Source organism: Phalacrocorax aristotelis, chromosome 9 (genome assembly GCF_949628215.1).
Source record: "Phalacrocorax aristotelis chromosome 9, bGulAri2.1, whole genome shotgun sequence".
Taxonomy (NCBI): domain Eukaryota; kingdom Metazoa; phylum Chordata; class Aves; order Suliformes; family Phalacrocoracidae; genus Phalacrocorax; species Phalacrocorax aristotelis.
This window is the reverse complement of record NC_134284.1, coordinates 24,640,404-24,661,799: the sequence shown is the minus strand read 5'-3', so window position 1 is coordinate 24,661,799 and position 21,396 is coordinate 24,640,404. Positions and strand designations below refer to the sequence as shown.

Here is a 21,396-nt window from a genome sequence, read left to right as displayed (position 1 = left end):
CACAAAGATAACCCCAGGCCAGAGTAGGTGGAGACTAACATATTGATTTCATTGAAGCAGACAGAGTATGCATCAGTTTGAAAGCTGGCCTTACCATTTTCCCCTCTTTGAGTCAGCAGCAGAATGGCATAATCGGAAAGCATTTTTAAAAATATCCATTGTGGCTGATACAGCTGAAAATAGGTTCTGAAACAGCTCTGATGACATACAGAGTGATAGAAAGTGGTGCTTACGATATAGCATGATTTACACAGACATTCCTATTAGAACATGAGTTACTTCCTAAGATATACGCATCCTATAATGATTTACTCCAATTTTTAAATTAGAAACAAACAGGAAAAAACACCACCCAGAAGCCCATAATAAGACACACAGTTACGTCTGTGTTCCTTCATCTTGGTGTTGGTAGACACGGCTGCTGAGGATATTCTGTCTTTTCTCCCAAGCCTAGCAGCAGTGGCACATTCTGCTTTCAATAAATGGTCCTGAAAAGCTGCTTTGTTTTCAAAAAGGAATATGAAGGGACTAGAGAAGATCAAATTGGCTTGTCCTGAGCACCCCTTTGTAGTGAAAATCTGCCTTCCAGTTTCACAGAGATGCTGTGGTTGAACCCCATCCAGTGTCATCCGCCACAGAGCAGTCCCACCGCCAGGGCTGAAAGACCTGGCTTTCCATGTCCAGAGCCAGGCGCCGTGCTAAACCCAATAAATTATTCAGCTACCAGTTTTCACTGCAGATTTGGCAGTATGCTAAGGTACAAAGGTTATTCAGCACACATTAATGCTTAGGAAGCATTTGCCTATTCATAGCACAGCATTTACATTTTCTGGAGTTTTTTAGCAAGGTTGTTCTAGGCACAGCAGATATAATAAAACACTCCATACATATTGAAAAGTCACCAGTTCTTGTTTCATTTTTGCAGACTGAAGGGTGAATTTCAGGACAGGGTGAAGCAGATGTGTAATTTTGTATTCCTTGTAGCAGTCTCAAAGAAAAAGTGAATAACCATCATTTAAAACTGATGGCAAGCTCTCTCCAGCAACAAAGACATCCCCTATGAATTGGAAGCATTTCTTAGGATTTTGCGAGACATCCCTATCTATGCCTTTTCTATACCACCTCTTCTCACAGATCCCTTTGCCCATCTCAGACATTCATTTTGCAGCCACGTCACACATCCACACCAAATCCAGTGTCTGAACCTGTACCCCACTCACCTTACTGTCAACAGAAAGGCTTTCCCCCTCCCCCAAACCAAGGGACAGTGACGGTTCCCATCAAGCTATGTTTGTTTAAGAAAAAAAATTTTAGATATGACAGTAAGAAATAAAAAGCCCAGAAAGAAAATCACGGCAGTGTGGCATCATTGTGAGGTGTGCCCTAAACAGATGAAAGCTGCTGTTGTAGAGATTTTGAGTAATTTTTACAAAGGAGAAAGTAAAACTTTATACAACCCTACAAAAAAAACAGTTCCTCTTGTAAAATTGTAGTCTTTTCATGTATGCTGCCCTCTCTGTGTGGGCTGCTCTGCTGCTTTGTATATGGATTTACCGCTGCCTCAAATACTGTCAGAGTGCCCCATGTTCCCAATGGAGCAGGGACTCTATTGCCAGCAAGCTCTTTCTAGATACGAAACCTCTTCAAGTACCAAATGACCTTCTGTAGCTTTTCCTTTGGAGCTGAGTTGAGTGAGAACAAACTTCTGCTGCTACACACAGTCTTGATTTTTCAATTTTGTTTAAATTAAATTGGGACCATCACTATGACACTCCCATAGCATCTCCCAGAAACAGGCAAGGGAACAGAGAAGAGAATCCTTCCCCCCTCCCAGATGCTCCACTGTCCATCACATAGGACTCCTCTCTGTTGACATCTCTCAGGGACACAGTATGGTAGTGCTTTTAATTACATGCCTCTTGGCTGAAGTGCTACAGCCTTTGCTTGGGAAGAGCAGGCAAAGAAGCATGGGAGGAAACTTTTGTGGTTTGTGGTAGTTCTTAGCATGCTGGTTTTACAGAGGGTTTTTTTTTGTTTCACTGAGTCTCTTCTGTCTTGCTGTCAGCTCTGAAGCAAGTCTTCCTGCACAGAAAGCCCAAACTTTCCATTGCACAGAGACAACATGCTATGCACGGAGACAGCAGGCTACACCACCCAAGACTAAATCCTACATGCAGTTATTTCCAGTTGGTGATGCCGGAAAACTCACCCAAACCCACCATGCAGGTGAGTGGCAAAGCCAGAAACAGCCCCAGAAGCTCCAGACCACCAGGCCAAAGCTCAGATGCAGATGGCGGTGCTCTTCCTCCTCTGATCACCCCATGCTTACAGCAAACATCACCCCAAGCCCTAAACAGCTACATGTGGCAGAAGGAGAAGGAAAAAGAGAAGAAAAAGTAACAATAGGAGACAACTTCAATCTCTAAATTTTCACCATCTGCACACTGTATTTCCTAAAAAGGCACCTCCATAAAAAGAAACGCCTTTTTAACAATGCTGAGGATTAAACCCCTGTCAAATCTGACAAATAAAAGCTTACTCAGAAACTCTAATGTATTTCTTGCGGATTAATGACACTTGAAAGCAGAACAAATCACTGCACTACAATAAACAACCATAAGGAGAAATCAGCACTTAATGGTGATTTACTTCCCTTACAGAAAATGGAAAAATTGAACTATTTGGGATGAACCAAATAAAAACCATCACTTTTGCCTACAACAAACCTTTTGTTTCAAATTAAACTAAAAACTAAGTGTTGTTTTCCAATTTGGGATACTTTAAGACCTTTCTAGTAAAAGCAAAGGATAGTTTCATAAGGGGATTTAAAAGCATGATTTCCCAACCACTGTGGCAGCTGCCTTGGGTCTGCACCACAGATCTCTGTCCTGATCATCTCTCTTCCCTGGAAGTGAGAAATTCTTGCAGAGGTGCAGTGAGCTGGGGTGGGTGCTGCATCCTGGGGTACCACCTCCCCCACCCAGGCTCCTTCCGAGCAAACATTCATCTCCATGTGGGCCCGCAGGTTATTCTTCCCAAAGCAATAAGTACAGGGGTTGATTTGTTTCAGTTATATTAATTATGATTTAAATCAGTAAGATTAATTAAACCAGGGTTTCCTTCACTATCTCCATTTTGGTTTGCATTTGTGCTTTTTAAATCTATTTTCCCAAAGGAAACTCTTATTGGTTAGAAGAAACTTGGTGCTTTCTTAGGTGAATACACTATTCAGTATCTAAATGCAATAAGCAATTACACAGATTAAACATACCTTTATTTGGAATTTTAATTTTTACATTAACTTAGGCAAAGTGAATGATGTACATTTTATATTTCATAGATGATTTTTTTTTCTGGTTTTGATTTGCCATGCTGTGTAGTGATGGAAATTTGAGTTTTAATTCACAGCATATAAACTCACATAACTCCCTCAGTGCTATCTAAAAAGTAACTTAAAAAATATTACAAAATAGACATTAAGATCATCTGCTATCACACCAAAGTGACAGACTCTAAGCTTGGTCTCTCCCACAGCTTTAGAGCTAGCAGATCTCCTTGATCACATTTTCATTCATAATTAGAACACCAGAAAAAAAAAACCACCACAAAAATTTTATGCTTATTCTATTCAGTTTCCAAATATTTAATTCACAGTACTCAGCCAATGCAAGTGAACTAACAGGAATGAATGCAGCCCTCTCTGTACTTACGCAGGAAGAGGCAACAGTGGCTTAACTTTTAAATGCAACCACTTTCAGACTGCCACCTTTTCTGTGAGCAGACATTCTGTGTAACTTCAATACCCAGCATGTAGCACTGACTGAAGTGTTCTTAAGCGAAGGTAGATTTTAACAATTCTTTTTTAAAGATACAAAACAAGGAAACACAAACCTTCATCCAGCCAAGCAATGAGCTGTGGCACACGCTGACAAAGGCTCTCAGACTAAGAATATAAAATACAGTTTATGTATTACCTTTTGTGGCTTATCAAAAGTAAAACCCAACACCTAAATCCTTCTACTAGGCTGCCCTCTTGTATTGGCTTTCCACCCCAGGTGAATTTCCATGTTACTTAGTTTTAATAATAGCACATGTTCAATAATAGCTTTCTCTCTTGTTTCAGAATGAGACCTATATATTCATTTCATTTCCATAATTCACATTTACAAAGCTACTGATTTCCAATTTCATTCATTATTTGCCACCTGATGCTGCTTCTAACCAAGTACCAAGTAAAGAACCTTCTCCCAACCTCTGAAGCTGCTCAGCCACAAGTTGACATGTAGCTATAGAGGTATTTCAACATGCCTAGCAAGACTTCAAGGAGAAACTGCTTTTCTCGCATCTCCCACCTTTTCCAAACAGTGTTCAGAATAATGATCAGGTAGTCAGATCCACTGGAGGCAGAAAATAATCTAATAATGGCTTTCTCGGCCTGCAATTCTTCCAACACCTGTTGTTCCTGCTGTGTTTCATATTTCAAAGCTTTTTTAAAATAAAAGATAGTGCTATTTGCTTAAAGTCCTCATTTTAAACAAGCCTGCTGAGAATGCCATTAATGAAGTTCCACTAACAGAGACACCAGGATAAATACAAATAATTACAAACACACTATTCAAAATCAATTTTAATCCCCAGTTAACTCCATTATCTTCTCTATTTGTTTCACATTTAACTGTCTTCCTCAACTGTCTGCTCATTTTATTAATCTGCTCAATTTTTTTTATCAAATTAAAAAAATCTTGAGGATAAAGCATTTTGATTTTTATTTCTTAACTCAGCCGACACCAGACTGGTGACAGATACCCTCCCACCTAAGCCTTCTCTGCTGGCTCACGAGACACCCTTCTTGCAGCAATACACTTGACAGAAGTGCAAGATGGTTGAGCCACAACTAGTGCCGGGAAGTGCTCTAACAGGTCCCTCGTTAGGACTTGTAGCTGGAGTTTCACTCTCACCACCAGAAGGCAAGTGCCCAGCTAGCACAGGCGGTCCAGGAATGAGACCTGCCAGAGAGCTGCTCTGGGTCTTGTGCTGCTCAAGCTCTTCATAACATCACGTGCAGTCCAGCTTCACAGGATCACTGCAGTGCCATCCCAACACTTCTCCTACACAACTTGCTGGCCCCAGCACTGAGCTGCTATACACGTGTACCACAGAAGTTCCCCTGCCTCTTGCAAGCTTTTCAGCAGCCTTTTGCAAAATCAAAGGCAGCATTTGCTTCCTGCAATATCTCACGGCAAGAAGGGAAACCTGTATTTGAGCTACTCCAGCCAAGCAACTGGCATGTTTTCACGTTTGCTCCCTGCAGCATGGGGGGGAAGAGAGATAAGATCAGGGCAAGGGAGATAGGGAAAGTTGCAGCAAGAGGGGACAGGACAGATTTTTGAGAGACAGAAAGAAATAGGTCACTGCTTGTTAGAAAGAGAACAAGTGGGGTTTTTTGGTTTTGTGTTCATCTAGTTGTCCTGGGTCAAATCCAGTGGAGGCTGGCCAACTTCCATTAGCTAAGCAGCCGGCCCACTGCATATTCCACTTGGGGGTTGCTGTTGCATTTCTGGAGGCCTTAAAGACACCTGCTAGAGCTCTCTGCTACCATAGCCAAACGTTACGTACAACTAAAAATATGCTTTGTTTATTTAAATGAAACTTTTAACAGGCTGTAGGGCTTGTGGACTGATGTCAACAGCAGTGAATCTCTGCCTACCCAGACAACAGGTGCAATGAAAGCAAGGACACTTCTCTCCCTTGGCATGTAGCAGGGTGCTGGCAGTGGAAGGAAAAGGAAAAAACACAGGATAAGAGAGGGCAGGTCTGAAGGATCAAGAAGGCCAAGCGGGAGAGATTTCAACCTCCCCACCCCAGCTTCTTGCTATCCCAGAGGACGAGATCCCACATTCACTCCTCGCTGTGAGATAAGATGATGCTCTTTGGCATGAAGATGTTGCTAGGTGACACGTTTTTAGGAGATTTTCCAGGGCAGAAGCCTCCTTCTGGACCACACCCCAGCATTTCTCTTGTTCCATGACCCTGCGCTCCAGCCATGCTGGATGGCTGGTCACAGACCAGCTGCAACTGTGGGATCCTAACCTGCGAGGAGCCCTGCAACACAGCTTTGTAGGCATGTGAGATGCAGCACAGCTGCAGGGAAGTGTGAAATGGGCGTCCAAAGCATGAGTCACACATTCCCCTTGCAGGCTGCACACTAGGGAGACAGCCCAGTCTTGTTTCTTCTCTTTAACTGCTGCATTCACTGTCTACTGTTTGGAGCTACCCACCTCTTCCACACATAGGCAGTACGCCTTGCTCTAAGATGACCCATGCTGGCAGGCAGATGATGTGTTTGGGAAGGAGCAAGAAGTCTCATCTTGCAAAGAAGATTTTGTGAGTTCAGTTCATTCCTCCAACATGAGCATCTGGAGGGAAACACGATTCCAGAGACTGGAACTGGTCCTTTTTAGACTAAAAGCCAAAGAGATCCTGGGAGCAAGGTGCCATAGCTGGCAAATCAGAACAAGAGTTCCGGGAATAAGAGAGGTTGCGTGAGTCTGTCCTCACAACACCAAATATAATCCACACAGGACTCTAAAACAAGTTAGAGCAAGAAAATTAATAGATGTTTAAATAGACTGTTGTCATCTAGTACATCTCACAAATCTAATCAGAAGTAACTAATACTGCAAAAGGCTCTTGCAGTGGCATCAGATGTAGCATTTAATAGTCAATTTGCAAAGGCTATTGGTTTCTTTCTCCCTTTTTTGGATGTGTGTAGCTGATGATTCACATCAGGTTCTGCTCCTGTCCCAGTCCATATTCACTTCAGCTTGTGACCATACGGACACCATCCTCTGTCTTCCATCCCCCTTTTCTTTCACCTACCACAGCAACAAAATCTCCAGGGTGTTTCTTTACTCACAGTGTTGGACTGTGGCTGATACACATCTTAAAGTAAATACAATATATCACCAAGCTTCTGGACAGGCAGGTGTGTTTACCCAGCCTCTACCACCCAACCTCACCATTACAGCAAGCTTCACCAACCAGTCTTCGGGGTTGCATAATCTTCTGATCAGACTCATGGCGCAGGACCCTGAGTGCACAAAACTTTCCAACAGAAGAATAACTTTGTACGTTAGCTAAATTCAGTTTGATGAAGCACTGAAGATGTGTTTAAGCCCTAAGCTATCACAAAGCTTTGAAGCACATGGTTTGAATTGAAGTATGCGCTCACGTTCTCTGTTAAACTGGGGCCCATGTCCTGATTTGAATCGAACTTTTCTCACCTAGCACTGAGTTCATGGAAGCCACTTGATCAGCTGGAGAGCAAGACTAGCAGGATTTGCAAAATGAGGATCAGATCACCTACTTCACAAGAATAAAGAGGTTAAATTCATTAGTGTAAGAGGTGCTCAAATATGAATATAATGGGGGCAATGTGAAATCTCAAAAATTAACGGTAAACAGGACAATTTTCTGACAAGTCAAGCTATCTTTATCTAAACAGCTGCTGTGCCTCATGAGGACATTTGCAGGCAGAATACAGAAGTAATAGTAAAAATTACTTTTAAGTAGGAAGACGCACAGGAAATGTTAGATATACCTTTAGATATGTGTACAGTTAAGGACTTGCTACTAAGCCTGCTGAAGCCAATGGGTCTGAGAACAGTCTTAGAAACCCAAATGTAGGTACCTTGAAAAAAAAAAAGCGTTTGTGATCCATGACTGAATACAGCTAAAGGGAACTGGTTTTTCTAATTATATTTATCCGAAAAATCTTTTTGATTTAAACACTCTCATAGCTGTAACAATGTTATCTAATTTTGGCAGAGCAGAATAGAGTAGACTGACTAAAATTAGGTTTGCAAACATGCACCAAGAGACACAAGGCTTCACATGACTCATCTGCTTCTCTAGTTAACAGCCTCCCTGATAGACTAATGGAGGAATCCTCAATGAGGATAATAATTTTCTCAATAAAGGCAGAATATTTAAAGTAACTGTGTTATGAGCAATAAGAACACACTGCATTTGCCCTGAGGTAGCACATTAATTTTCAAGACATCTAGCAATAGAAGACCTCTTATGTGGAGAAAGTACTTTTAAATATTTTCCTGGAAGGGTACTTAAATCTGAATTAATGTGTTAAAGCTTATACAGCCTCACCTCCTGCCACAGGTGTCTTTGCTGAGAAGTCACATTATAAAGCAATGTGACATGTAAATATACAAGCAACTTTGTCCAGGAGGAGCGATCCAAAATAAAAATGCCTATGCAGAACTGATTGTTAAAGAAGAGTGGCTCAACTTTAGCAGGTTTACACCATGGGAGTCTCACTATCCCCATTTTGCAGACAGTGAGTCTGTTTTAGGCAAAGTCACCCCAGTACAAGAACAAACCTAGGAAGAAACCCCAGGTCTCCCCAGGCCCTGCTCCCAATCCACTCACCACATCCTACCATCTCCTTTCTGAAAACCATCCTGACTCTATAACAGGGGTGGGAATCAGAATAAATCCAACGATGTTCTGCACTAAAATGTTAAAGTTGCTGAGATCAGTACTTTCTACCTTAGTTCTTCCAAGTCAGAGAAGAGCTCCTACATGCCATACATGCCTCATGCTCTCCAAAGGCTGGGCCAAGACACAACAATGCTAGAACAAGGCTGCTCTTATCAGTGCCTCGAAGACCATGCAAACAGGCAGCAAGATTACAATAATCTGGGATGCACGGAGGGTTTCTGTGACAAAATATTCTAGAAAATCTGGCCAGCTAATCACAACACTGAGTGACACACATCAGTGAAAGAAAGGCTAACTCTTTCACAGAGAAAGATGGCAGAAGGATAAATATTGCGCCTCTCCTGCAAACAAGAAGTGTGACTTCAAGTTCTGTGCATATGACAGTTAACATTTATCCCAGAACTATTAAAGCTGCGATCATGCCAATGCAGACACTAAGGTCAGCTTAGCTGACTGATGTCTGTCCAGATGAGTTTCACAGTCTGCACAATCCCATGCTGCTGGGGAGCATCAGAGAAGGGTCTACCGATACATAGGCAACCACACCTGCCCTGACAGCTGCAGAAGGTCTTACTAGCACTTTTGAAGTGAATGATAAATAGCTGATGGGCCGGGAAGGCAAGCAGAAATGACAGCCCTGGGGCTAAAAGTGATGAACCGACAGCTGGTGGGGCTCAGGGAGGGATAAAAAATGATCCACACCAAGGGAGGAAGCCTTGGAGGCTGAGACAGGGGAGGCCATGGATGAAGACAGAGTGATTTCCTACTTTCAAAAGGATTTAGAAGTCCTAGACTAAATTTTTCACACCACTTACCTACTTACCTTCTATTTCTGGCTAGACTCTAGGTCTTTATTCCAGTAATGACTTCAAATTGGGCAGCCAGAAAAGGGAATGGGAAAATATCCACAATTGCCCTTTGTACTATACTCCCACAGGTTTAATTACTCTGGTGCCCCTAGTCCTGCCTTTTCCCACAGGCTCTTAGGTGCCTTCTGTGAGGAGCTCTCACCTTGGGAACAAGGCAGTACAAAACTGCCCTGGTCTTTGAACTGTCAGGGCAGGCTAGAAAGAGCTCCAGATGCTGGAGGCTGCAGAAGAGAACAGACCTGTATAAGAAGGGACGTTGTGATAAGAGGAGGGAAAGTTACTGTTTAACTGGTTTAATTAGTGTAATTGCAGAAACCACGCCTCTTTTCATTGTAATAGGAATATGAAATAGTTACATCTCATTCCCTCTCCCGCCTTACACCCAGAAACATAATGGCACCAACATTTCACTTAATGGGAATAACTCCATTTTCTCTGCAAGCAAAAAGTCAAGGAACTTTGTATTTTTAAAAATGAAAATTGAGTTTAGACTTGGCATTTAGAAGCTTCCAAAACTGGCAGGCCCTAGGGCCAGCGACTTTACAGTCCTGAGAGGGCAGCTCTGCAATTTCAAAGAAATTAAGTACAAGGAAACTGCACAAGTTGACCTCCTCTTCTGCAGTGGGGAGAGAAAGCCCAATGCTTCCTTGCTTCACTGGGCATACATTCCTGAAGATGAGTAAAATATTGTAATCAAAAGCCCAGTCTTCACTGGGAAACTCGCTGAGGCAGCTGGTCTCCATCCCAGCTTAAGAATTCAACTCTACTGGCCCCTGTAGAGGTGCAGGACCCTGACACAAGCACGTTACCTTCAGCTTTCTTTTCTTGTATGACTTCACAACCCTTCTTATGTCTGTAGATGAGTAAAACCTCTTTGCTAGCCACCGTCATTTCACTTGCAGACTTAGGCAGCAATCTTGCAGTGGGGAATTGAGCCCAGCAAGCCAGTGAATGCATCCTTTCTTTCTTAAGGAAGTGCAACACAGCATTTTCTGCTAGAAAGAAGTCTCAGTTGTTCAGCACCTTTTGAACACATGCTTCTAGAAGAGAAATATCTGCCACTATAATTAAGGGTAGGGTGCTTAACTAAATATTCCTTTTGTCAGCCATTCATTTTAAAATGAGAATTTGTTGCCACATTATGCCATTTTAATATTGGATTGCCCTCAACCAGAACATCTGTGTACTTAACCAGCTGCTTTAAACAACTGCCTTCTTTAAAACAGATTATGTGTTTTATTGTAGCCAAATTTACTGTGACGTTCATTCTCTCCCATGCTGTACTTGGCAAGAAGAGAAAGATCAATTCATTTCCAAATTTAAAAACAAAACAAAACAAAACAAAACCACTCTTACTAAATGGACAGCAACTGGTGCCGTGTAACTGTGATAAAGATGTTAGCACAGTAACGTTAAAAATTATTTACATATTCATCTGCTTAATATTTGATAAGACAGTTGGAAACATGCCCCAGCAAACAGCCAAGTTCAGTCACTCTGCAACTGGCAAGAACAGGGGAAGAAGAGAGCAGCTCCTGGGACACGTAGGTAATTGTAGCCTTCAGTTTAACGTAGGCTTGGCTGCTGTAACTTGGCTTAGGATATTCATGTGCACTTTCAAAAGCATGGCAGCATCTCTCGGAGTAGTGAGATGCAAAAGCTTAGTTAGGTGTAAGAAGGGGTATGGGATTTCTTCTCCTGGGGCTCAACTTTTAAAACAAAAAGTTATCAGTTACCCTTGTGAGAAGGGATTTAAAATGTAAACTGGATGTAACGGGCCCATCTGCCCAAGTTTTCAGAAAGCATGAACCATGCTCAAGCTCCATGCTTAAGCTGTTTGCTTTTATTATTTCCTGTTATTTCACTGGTTAATGAATTCTAAGCTGGACCTAGTACAAGAATAAAGTAGTACTGCACGGAGAAGATCCCCAGCTACTCTACACAAAACACAGCAGTTTGAGACTTTGACAAGATGATGTCAACAGGAGCACAGGGATTATTTTCTTGAAGGGAATTTCCTTTTTAGTATTTGGGAACTACTGCACCAGTGAAACTAGGCTGGTCTAGCATGACATTTAAAACAAAACACTTAGGAAAAACAAGTGGTTTCAGGCAAATGTCAGCTATCCCAGCTTCGTCAGTTAATGAATTCGAAGCATAAAGACAATAACACCCAAGTGAGATGACAAAAGTAACTGACTGTCAATGTAAGTCACAGACCAGGAGAAGCTCAGTGTACACTTTGACATATCTACTTTTATGTTTCAGTTGTTCACTATATCTAGAACCTTCTTAAATCTTCTGCAATTCCCTCTGCAACTTCACCATCCCAATGGGCAGGTAGGTAAATCATGAAGGGAGCTATTCTGAGAGTCCCCTTCATTTGCATAGGTTTTACTACCCAGGCACAGGTAGCTCTTTGGACCTTTAAATACACCTTTCTCTTGGAAAGCTTCATGGCACCACAGTGCAGACATTTCAGTTGTTTAGGTGCTATTACGTGTCCAAAATAAAGCCAAAGCACAAAAAAATGCTGGCAAACTACAAGGCACATCATACAACTTAGCATACAGGGAGGGTTTTTATTAATAGTCCGTATGAATACAAAGGGACATGCAATATCAGTTAAGATAAACTAGCCTGAGAATATTGACGTAGCAGTGCTTAGGGTACCCCTGCAAAGGTGGTCTTCAACCAGCTGTGTAAGCAGCACAGGCACTGTATTAGAAATGTATTTCAAGGAGAATTCAAAGTACACTTAAAGAACAAGAACATCCCAAGGGATGCTGTAAGTGTCAGAGAAACAAAGAGCAGAACTGCTAAACGCTCACTACAAGAGGGCAACAGGTGATTTTGTTTGAAGAAGTGCAATCAGAGCTGCATGAAATATCCCAAGTAACACTGACACCATTCTGTATTTTTCTGTCTGTACCCCAATCACAGGCCAACTTCTGTCTTGACTAGCACCTCATTTTACAAGGGAGCTTATTTACTGCATTTCCTGAAATAAAAAGATGCATTCAAGCAATAAAATTAATTCAAAGCTGCGATCTCACCCAAGTCAGTGAGACAGTACGTGGGTCATTCCCATGTTTGTACTCTAAAACTGTAGTTAAATCTAATGGATGTTAAAACACAGGGGCCAAAAGCTGGAATAAAGATGATGAGAAAATGAAAGTGCCACGTGCAAAACCCTACTATAAAAAGGTAGACTGTTATAAGCCACAACGTGGGCCAGATGACGTATTAGAGACACACTGTCCTGACTTCTGCTTCACCTCGCCCAGCCCGCCAGCCTCTAAGTTTCAGTTCCTCATTTAGACTCCCTTAAAATCAGGAGAAATAAAAGTGTTTCTAGAGCACGCTTTATCCATTCCTAAAGTAGGCAGCTAAAACAGGTCAGATGAATCACGTTAGCAGCAGCTTTCTCTCTGCATTGCCTACACAAGGAGCCTACAGGGACCAGGTTGGATGTAGACATTCAGAGTTAGGGAAAATGAAGCCCATCTCGGATATCTGCACAACTGCATCCACAGCACTGCTTATCCTCTCATGGCTGAAAGTGGGGCTAATTTCCATTGCAGAGAAAAGTCAAAACTAGAAGGCAACCAGCCTTCTGAAGACTGATCTCAAATCTGAATTCCCGACACGGCAAGGTCTGTCCTTCCATTTCAAACATTTGAATTAAGACTATAAGCTGTAAGAGTCTGAGTCACGATCCCTATTCCCTGCACTACATCTAATCTGGAATCTGACGTTTGGCATGTCATTTAACCTCATTTTTCCTCTAACTGCAAAGTAGGGATAATGATAACAATTCTGCAAGAATGCTGGGTCTTAATTGCTGACCATCTTTAAAGTGTTCTGGGATTCCAGGGCCTCTCATCAAAACAGAGACACTATTAACTACCATATGAACACTTTCCTGATTACCATTACAAAGACAGCATTTATCCAATATTTACCTTTAAAATAGCTGAAATTAATTTGAATGTGCTTTTTTTTTTTTTTTTGATAGTCCTTCTCAGTGGTATTCACATGCTTTCTCCTCTGGGATTTGTACCTTCTGATCTGACACTTTGCAAGTTTACCACCATGCTCCCTTTTTTACTGCCTGTTAAAATCATGTACTGCTGCAAAAAAATTCAATTTTTTGCTTTCTGCCTACATATGGCTATATATAAATATTAAAATATATATATACACACACACACATAAAAGCCCACACACTCTGCCATTCAGTTTAGCAAATAGATTTGAATTTTGGTTATGTAAACAAATCTGCAGCCTTTTGCCAAATCTAATGGATAAATATTAATAATTCCTGTCTAGAAGCCACACTTGAATCCCTGTACACAGTAACTCAGGCTAAAAATCAAAATAAAATGTGGTTGTCTCCATCCCCTATTCTCGCAACCCCAGCAAGGAAAGCGCTCACACAATACAAACGCTTTCATTTTAATCTGAAAACAGCTTCCATTTACAGCACAATGTAGAAATACACACAGAAAAAATATATAGACATGTAAGTACGTATATGTGTACATATACACATATACAGTCACGCTTCAGAGGGAAGGCATCCTTGGACCAGGGACACCCACAACAGTAGCGTCACTGGAGCCAGGATGTCACTCATCAGAGCCACTCTCAGGATTTAGGACACCCTGTACCGCCACTTCTCTGGCTTTAACACACAGGTGAAGTAAAAGTAACCTCCCTTTGACATTTATGGATGAAAACATCTCTGCTCATTTTAATTATTGTCACTTAGTATCACAGAGTACCTCTCACTGGGAAAAGCCATGGGACTGATCCTGCGCACGCCCCAGCACCTCATGCAGAGCTAAGAGGGGGAGTTCCTGCGGCTTACAGAAACCCCCGGGCACCCTGTTGAGGCAGGCTGCCAGCTGTACATTGAAACTTCGAGGGGAAGGAGACAGCAAGGACAACTTTTGGAGGAGCACCAGTGCTGAGGCAGATTCCCGCAGCCACACTCGTGGCATGAAGGATATGCACCGCAGTGAAAGCAACCTGCTGACAGCAACGGAGACCAGTTCAGCCCAGTTACCAGCCGTGAGACATGAATCTCGCTGTCCCCACAAAGCTGTGATCACATTGCTGCTCTGCTGCCCCTTTTTGTTTAAACAGACACCCCCCCTTCCCCGTGAGAGCTTCCAGCCCTGCACGGGGCTGACCTCAGTGAGGAGTGGGCAAAGCTCCTGGCAGGTACTGCGCTGCAGTGCTCGTCGTCCGAAGCACAGCGCCTCGTGTCTGCAGGCACGCATGCACCGTTTCTGGTAGTATCCGCACTAAATCTCAGCATTAGAGACAAATCCTCAGTTCTCTGGCACAACCGTCACTGTCAGATTTGATCCCCTCTCAAGGTTACAGAGATTTTGGATTGAAGACTAGAGTCTGCAAACTAAAAACCAACCACAAAAAACCAGATGACTCCTCCAGCCCGTATTCCTGGATGAACGGCTTCCAGTGACGCACACTTCTGGCAGTTGCAGCAAGTACCGGTGTAAGAGGCTGCAATTCCAGCAAAGCCAGTGCACCTGCACCTCCTCACTTGTCCACCAGCTCTGTCCCCACTTGCCTCAGCTTGCTTGAATATCGAAGTAGAACCCAAAGTGACAAGCAACACCTGTTTCCACAGCTATTTTCCACACCCAGCTACATCTAATACTTGCTTCATTGACTCCTTCAAAGCTTAATAATGGTTTCAGTGAGCAGTCCTGGTCAAGTTTCTGACTTTTTTACTTAATGCTTCCATGGCTGAGCTCAGACATCTGAAGGAATCTGGGTTTAAGTAATCTGCTCAACACAGAAAGCCCTGGAAATACGCTTTCTGCTTGTCATCATCTTAAACCACATGTGCAAAGCTGCAGTACGGTGTGTATTTTTCCACTGTAGCAAGGCAATGGCAGGGTTTTGCTTCCCTTGCGTTGGATTTTCTCAGCAGCTCCTCTACCAGATGGACTCAGTGAAGTATAAAACAGGATGCATGTCTCAAAATGCACTCTTAAAATTCAAGTTTCTATTCATGGTACCCACCAAAAGGCTCTGTATCATCCTTTTAAAGTACTGAGAAATTACTAAAAGACCTGACTGAGTTTGTAGATTAGCTGTTTTAGTTTACATATGTGTAATTTAAATATGTACAGTTTGCAGATGAGGAGTTTAAAACCACAGAGGTCCAAGAATGCACCAAAAACTTAAATTTGGCAAAGGGTGACCAGCTGAGTGCTGTACATGGATCACAACACATACTGGGGAAATTGATGGGGGAAACACCCCAAGAAGTAAAAGTGTAGCAGGCTCTCCAACCTTGGTGGTACCGCGGATGTGGCAGTCCCCGTGCATGGCAGCAAGGCAACAGCTGCCCGGCTCCTGCCTGCACCCCCGAGGTGGGGCTGCCATCCTCAGCATCGCCTGGCCAGCCAGACCGACCTCAGATCCTTCAAACAGAACAAATCAAAAAACAAAGCAAACCACATTCCAGACCTCAGAAGCCAAATCGCACAACTACAGGGAAAACCGGTCCGTATCTGACCTCTTTCTCTCCCCTCGCCCACACACAACAGAAGCCAGCTGAAATCCCCAGTATGTAGCAATCGAGGTTACCCTGACATAGATCCAGGGTCACACAAGCGTGGCCGGAGCACAGAAGGGACGTGGGAAGCTGCAGGGACTGAGCTCACGCCCACACCCAATGCTTCTGCACTGACATGCATAGATGTGACCCTTTCTGGGGGGAGAACATTGTACCTGAGAGGAGCACGACTGCAGCGGGGGCTGAGGTGATGTCAAGTGCACGGCGTCCCTCTCTGAACAACCCCTCCGTTTCCGAAGTCTCGGTGCTAGGAAATCACATCATATTTCAGGATTGATTTCTCTCTCTTACTTCAACCTTCAAAACTGGGATATTGTTACATCTTTGTCAGCAGTGTCAGGATTTTCCACAACAAATCAGACATCTTTTTCCTGTAAAGTTACCTGGATACCTTACATGTGCTGTACCCTGCGGATACTTCATTTTCACCACCTTCTCCAACAGGACGTTTTCCTTCTCCTCCTTCTCACACTGCACTTCATAAATAGTTTAAATATATGCCTATCCTCGTTTAACGACCCTGTGCTGTCTGAGCGAGTTTGAAAAATATCATTAGTTACATGGAGTAACGAAAAATGACTGTAGGGGAGCTATTGACATGAATGCGTTACCTATTATTAGCACCAATAACCTTGTTTAACAAGCCAGCACAATCTTTGAAGTATCATCCTCAAGCTTTAAAGGCAATCATTTTCTGAAGACTGTGGTGGGTTTTTCCCCACCCTTGTATTACTAAGGACTTGGGAATCCTACATCATTTGCTGCTTCTCTCGCAACAGAAATGTCCCAATACCGTAACAGGGTGAGCCCAGTTGCACCATATAGCACACCCGCACTTGACTCACCAGACTGCCTTACTTGCTTTAAAGCACGGTGAAGCTTGGGCTGTATTGTCTATTTTCAAAGGACATATAGCGATGGTGCAATTATCTGGCTTAACTGGGACATGCATTTATTTATGCCCAAGCGGTAATGTAACTGCATGTGACCTAAGGCATAGGATCCTGGCAAGAACCTTTCTCTGGTGACAAGGTCACAAGCAAAATGCATTTCATTTATTCTAACAGCATCTTTCTGGGTTACAAGTAAATTTTTTCTTTACTTTGTCCCTCTTGTATGTGCTTCTGAAAAGGCTTGGACCACCACTGCCTACCAATCACCATTGCTCACCACTCCAGCAATTGCCAACATTTCCTGATATATCTTACCGGTGGTGTAAAAATCACACGTGATATTGTAGTTTTCCAGTTTTAATGTGTTCCTGTGGAAGAGGTATTAATCTGTCAAGTCTTATTTTCCTGCAACATGAAGCACTGAAAAATCATAGATGTGAGAAAATCTCAGTTTCTACAATGTTAGGGTCAAGATGCCTGCTCCCTCCATTCTGCAATACACGCAGACCACATTAGAACCACATTTTCTACATTCTTTAGCACTGAAAAACAAACATAAATTTTCAAATAATTAAAATATTCCACATCTATGTGAGCCTTTAAAGACAAAGGCCAATTTTCTACGTAAATAGCATCCAGCTGGTCCTCCTCCCCGGAATAATTAGAGCAGATACACGCTCTTGTGAAAATCTGATCCAAGTAAAACAAATTTTTCTTGATTTTTCAAATATGATTCTTAGATTTCTGTTCCCCAATTAAAAGAAGAATGTGACTTTGATCTCAAATACTTTGTAACGGATGTCAAAAAAAGTCTTATCTACTACTTACATTTTAACCCAACTTTATAAGGAACAGCCCATTGTCAAAGAGCAGGAAAGCTGTGCTAGCTGGCCAGAACAGTGTTAACTACATGAAATGCAGTTACCATGAAATGACATCAAAAAAGTGCTGCCTCATCAAGCAAAGGCAATCTGTGGAGGCAAGGTTTGCAGGAGTAGTTCTTTTATTAGACCAATTCTTAGAGTCAGAAAAAAGGTCTTTGATACAAAACCCCCTTCCTTCTGAAATAAGTTTCACCTCTTTCCCTAAGATTTTCTCAGTCATCTTCTCCCTTTATTTCCTTCAAGTTTGCTTTTTCCCCACTCTTTCCTTCCCTCCCACAGAAAAATTTAATGGGAAATTAGTCTGAGGCTTTAGAACATTGCTAACAATTGATACTTTAATGAAAAGAAAAGCAGAAGTTTTACTTCAGAGAATTATCCATCTTCTGGGTGGCTTTGATATTTTCTTAATTTCTTTGTTTGCAACTTCTGTTTCAGATCTGTAAAGGGCTTGTGTGATCACAAGCTTGGCTATTTTCACCAGTTACAGAAGTTGGTTTAACAAAAGTTATTCCTTTTCCTTTCGAACATTGCCTCATTTATATCCCTAGACCGTGACAGCTCTACAATAGCTTGTTTTATGGAAATACATTGGTTCCACAGAGACAGCACAATGTCATGCTCTGTAGCTAGATTCCTAAGACACTTGCCTTGATGTGGACAATCCAGATTTTAAACCAATAAAATATCAATTGCAGAGTGAAAGGCTCACTCCTTAAATGCACACTGAGTTCCTTGGATGAAAAGGGCTTCTAGTATTGAAGCATAACCTTCCTTGCCAGTGTTTTTTCCCCCCATAAGCACCATATCTTCTCCAACTTTAGTTGATGAACACAAAGCTTTTAAGGATGGGGTTCGAGCTGATGCTACGTGTAGTCAGCCTCTCCCAGCAGATGATGTTGTGAGGTCCTACCCTCCTTCCTGCGCAAAAAGAGAGGTCACCCTGTCTAGCTCTCTGCTCCTGATTACTGCAGGAACCAAACCAGTTCCCAGGAGAACAAGGTCAGGAGTCCAGCCCAACTCATGCTGGAATAAGTAGGGAAAATTTTTCCCCTTCAAAAGCAACGATGACCTTTAAGGACTAAAATGTATCACAGGAAGAAGCCCCCATATCCTGTATCTACCTTATGAATACCAGAAATAGCAAGACCGGCCATTTGATCTGTTTGGCCTTGCTGCACAATAAAAGGCAAGAGGGAAGTTGGACATCCTCACTGTCCTGTGGCACGGCAACTTCTGTGCCCTGCAGTTAAGGGCAGGGACAGAGATAATCAACATCTCTGGAAGAGACCAGGATAGCAAAATCAAGCACCCACCCCTAAGAAGCTGGCACAGCAGGTAAGAAGCAGCGATCAGAAACTGTTTTCCATGAAAGTTCAAGTGAAGTGCTTAAAATCTTTACAGACTTTACACTAAGGCTTAAGAGAGGCAGGCAGGACTGAGAATGACTAGCTCAAATGGATGCCCATAGGTGTATTTAAAAATTATCATAAATTCTGTTATTTGAAGAAGCCATCTGTACTCGTGTTTGTTTTCATTTTGAAGATTGACTTCAATTTCCATGTGTCTTGATAACTAGCTTCAGTTCTGAAAAGTGTGTCTGGATCCTCATCAAACAACAGCAGCCCCTTCTTGTTTGTGAATATTTCTACAAGGATGGTTAAAAAAAGGGAGGGGGAGATAAACATGTATAGGATATGAGAGAGACAACAGAAGAATGCAAAAACAGGCTTCCACACCAAGAAGGCAAAGGGAACAGAGAGGAAATGTCTTGGTTTTGGAAATGAATTCTACTGTAGTAGATCTCAGGTAGCCTAACCAAGCCTTTGGCACCAGTGAGACGGTGCAGGGTGTACAGCTGGACTGCGGAAAAGATGGGTCAGAGAGCCCAAGTTTCAGGCACCAGATACACCCCCACAGAGTATTTACATTGACTGAAACTGGAAATTACCTCCTAATATACACACACTGGAGCTGCTCTAGTCCAGCAAACACCCTGGGATGAATCTCCTCTCATATTTATATCCGGGATAATTTTATAGTCCAGGGACCAGAATATTTTCCCCTTAAAATCTGGCCAACACTAATTCCACCATCTCTAACAAAGTAGTCTCTAGATATTTTTCTCTTCAGTAGAAATATTACAACACAGCAACTATGACAATAGCACATGCTTATCTTCATTCCCAGAAATGGTATTCTCATATTACTGCCTTAGAAATATTTCACTCCTTCTCTTCAAATGTCTCTGTGCGAAACCACTGAAATATGTGGCAACTGCAGTGTCAGTTGTCACGGGGAAAAATATGTCAGCAAAAACATTTGATGCAATCTGCTGTTTAAGGAAACGTTTCTTCAGGGTGTATGCCTTGTGTGGATAAATAACAACTGTCCAAAAATCAAGCACCTAAAATCAATTTCAAATATCAAAGGGCAGATTTCAGGTGACTACCTTCAGCAAAAGGAAAAGGCAAAACTACTTCCTTTTTCTCCTTTTTTAATTTAGTGCAAGTTTGTTTCAGAACAAACCCATAAAGTTCAGCCTCTTGGTCACGAACTGAAGGGTGAACTCTTCAGTGGAGAATGATGCAAAGGGTATTATGGATCTTACAGGAACCCTAACTTGCCCCCCCAGGCACATGAATTCTCTCTGATGAGACGCATCATATGGAATATCCACATTTGCAACGTGAATCACTAGACTTGCCAATTCCTGTGCGTAATCAAAAGCTTCTGTCTCAACTTTTATCGAGTTTTGCAGTCAATTTCCCTGTACCCACGTAAGGACAAAAAGAGGAACATAGCCAGGTGGTCCGCTGGTGGACGTGGTCCATTGAGGAGCAAGTGTTGAGCAGGCGGAGGCTCGGCAGGCCTGCAGCTTCACTTGTCTGAGGAAGCAGAGCTGTCCACTTTCAGCTTTTAGGTTCATACATTTGTGGTTATTTATTAAGCACCTACAGGATATTTTGAACATGACAATGCAATCAGTGAGTTCAGCAATGCAGGTTAGAAGGGGCTGAGATATTGAAACTAATTATGGTCTGCCAAAATACCATCCTTGGGTTTTCTCCATTTTAAACTTGTTTGCTCCCTTTCGTTTTAACACCTTTTGGCTTCAACAACAATTACTCCCTGATTCTTTTTCCCTCTTGTCAGAAAAGTCTAACTGCACTATTTGGTGTGTTTTTCTCTAGTTGCTCCATCTAACCTGGGAGGTCAGAGTCACCGATTTGGAACAATAATTTGTTCCACTTCTCCACGGTGCCACAACCCCATTGCCCCTCTCCACAAACGCTACACACTTGTAGCAACTGAAACAGTCTTTTGGCAACTCTCCTGATGCTTCTTGCTCAGCAATAGGATCATATTTCTTGTAGAAAAGAACAGCAGATTTTTTTGTTGTTTTTAAAGAGCAATTTGTGACACAAGCAAATCCCTTTGCCTCACCTACAGCTTCCCGAAGTTGCTTAACTATTCAAACTGCAGCGGCACTTCTGAAAATTAGGGCTATTTAAGAGGCCTCATTCTTAGGAATTTTCAGCAGGAAAAGCCACAGGAGACAGGCCTGCATCCCCTTAGGGCACCAATTTTTTGTCCCTTCCATAAATCATCTTGCT

The 21,396-nt window shown here is 42.4% G+C and overlaps 1 protein-coding gene and 1 long non-coding RNA gene across 8 annotated transcripts in view; one reads left to right on the top strand and one right to left on the bottom strand.

Annotated features, from left to right (window-relative positions):
- The window catches only part of EVL (Enah/Vasp-like), a 155,535-nt gene that overhangs the window by 106,005 nt on the left and 28,134 nt on the right, over positions 1-21,396 (bottom strand). The gene's annotated exons all lie outside the window — the stretch shown is intronic.
- On the top strand, positions 4,919-19,292 carry LOC142062029 (uncharacterized). The gene is made up of 3 exons (XR_012662350.1): positions 4,919-7,383; positions 11,655-11,726; positions 14,161-19,292. It is a non-coding gene; the product is annotated as an uncharacterized LOC142062029 (long non-coding RNA).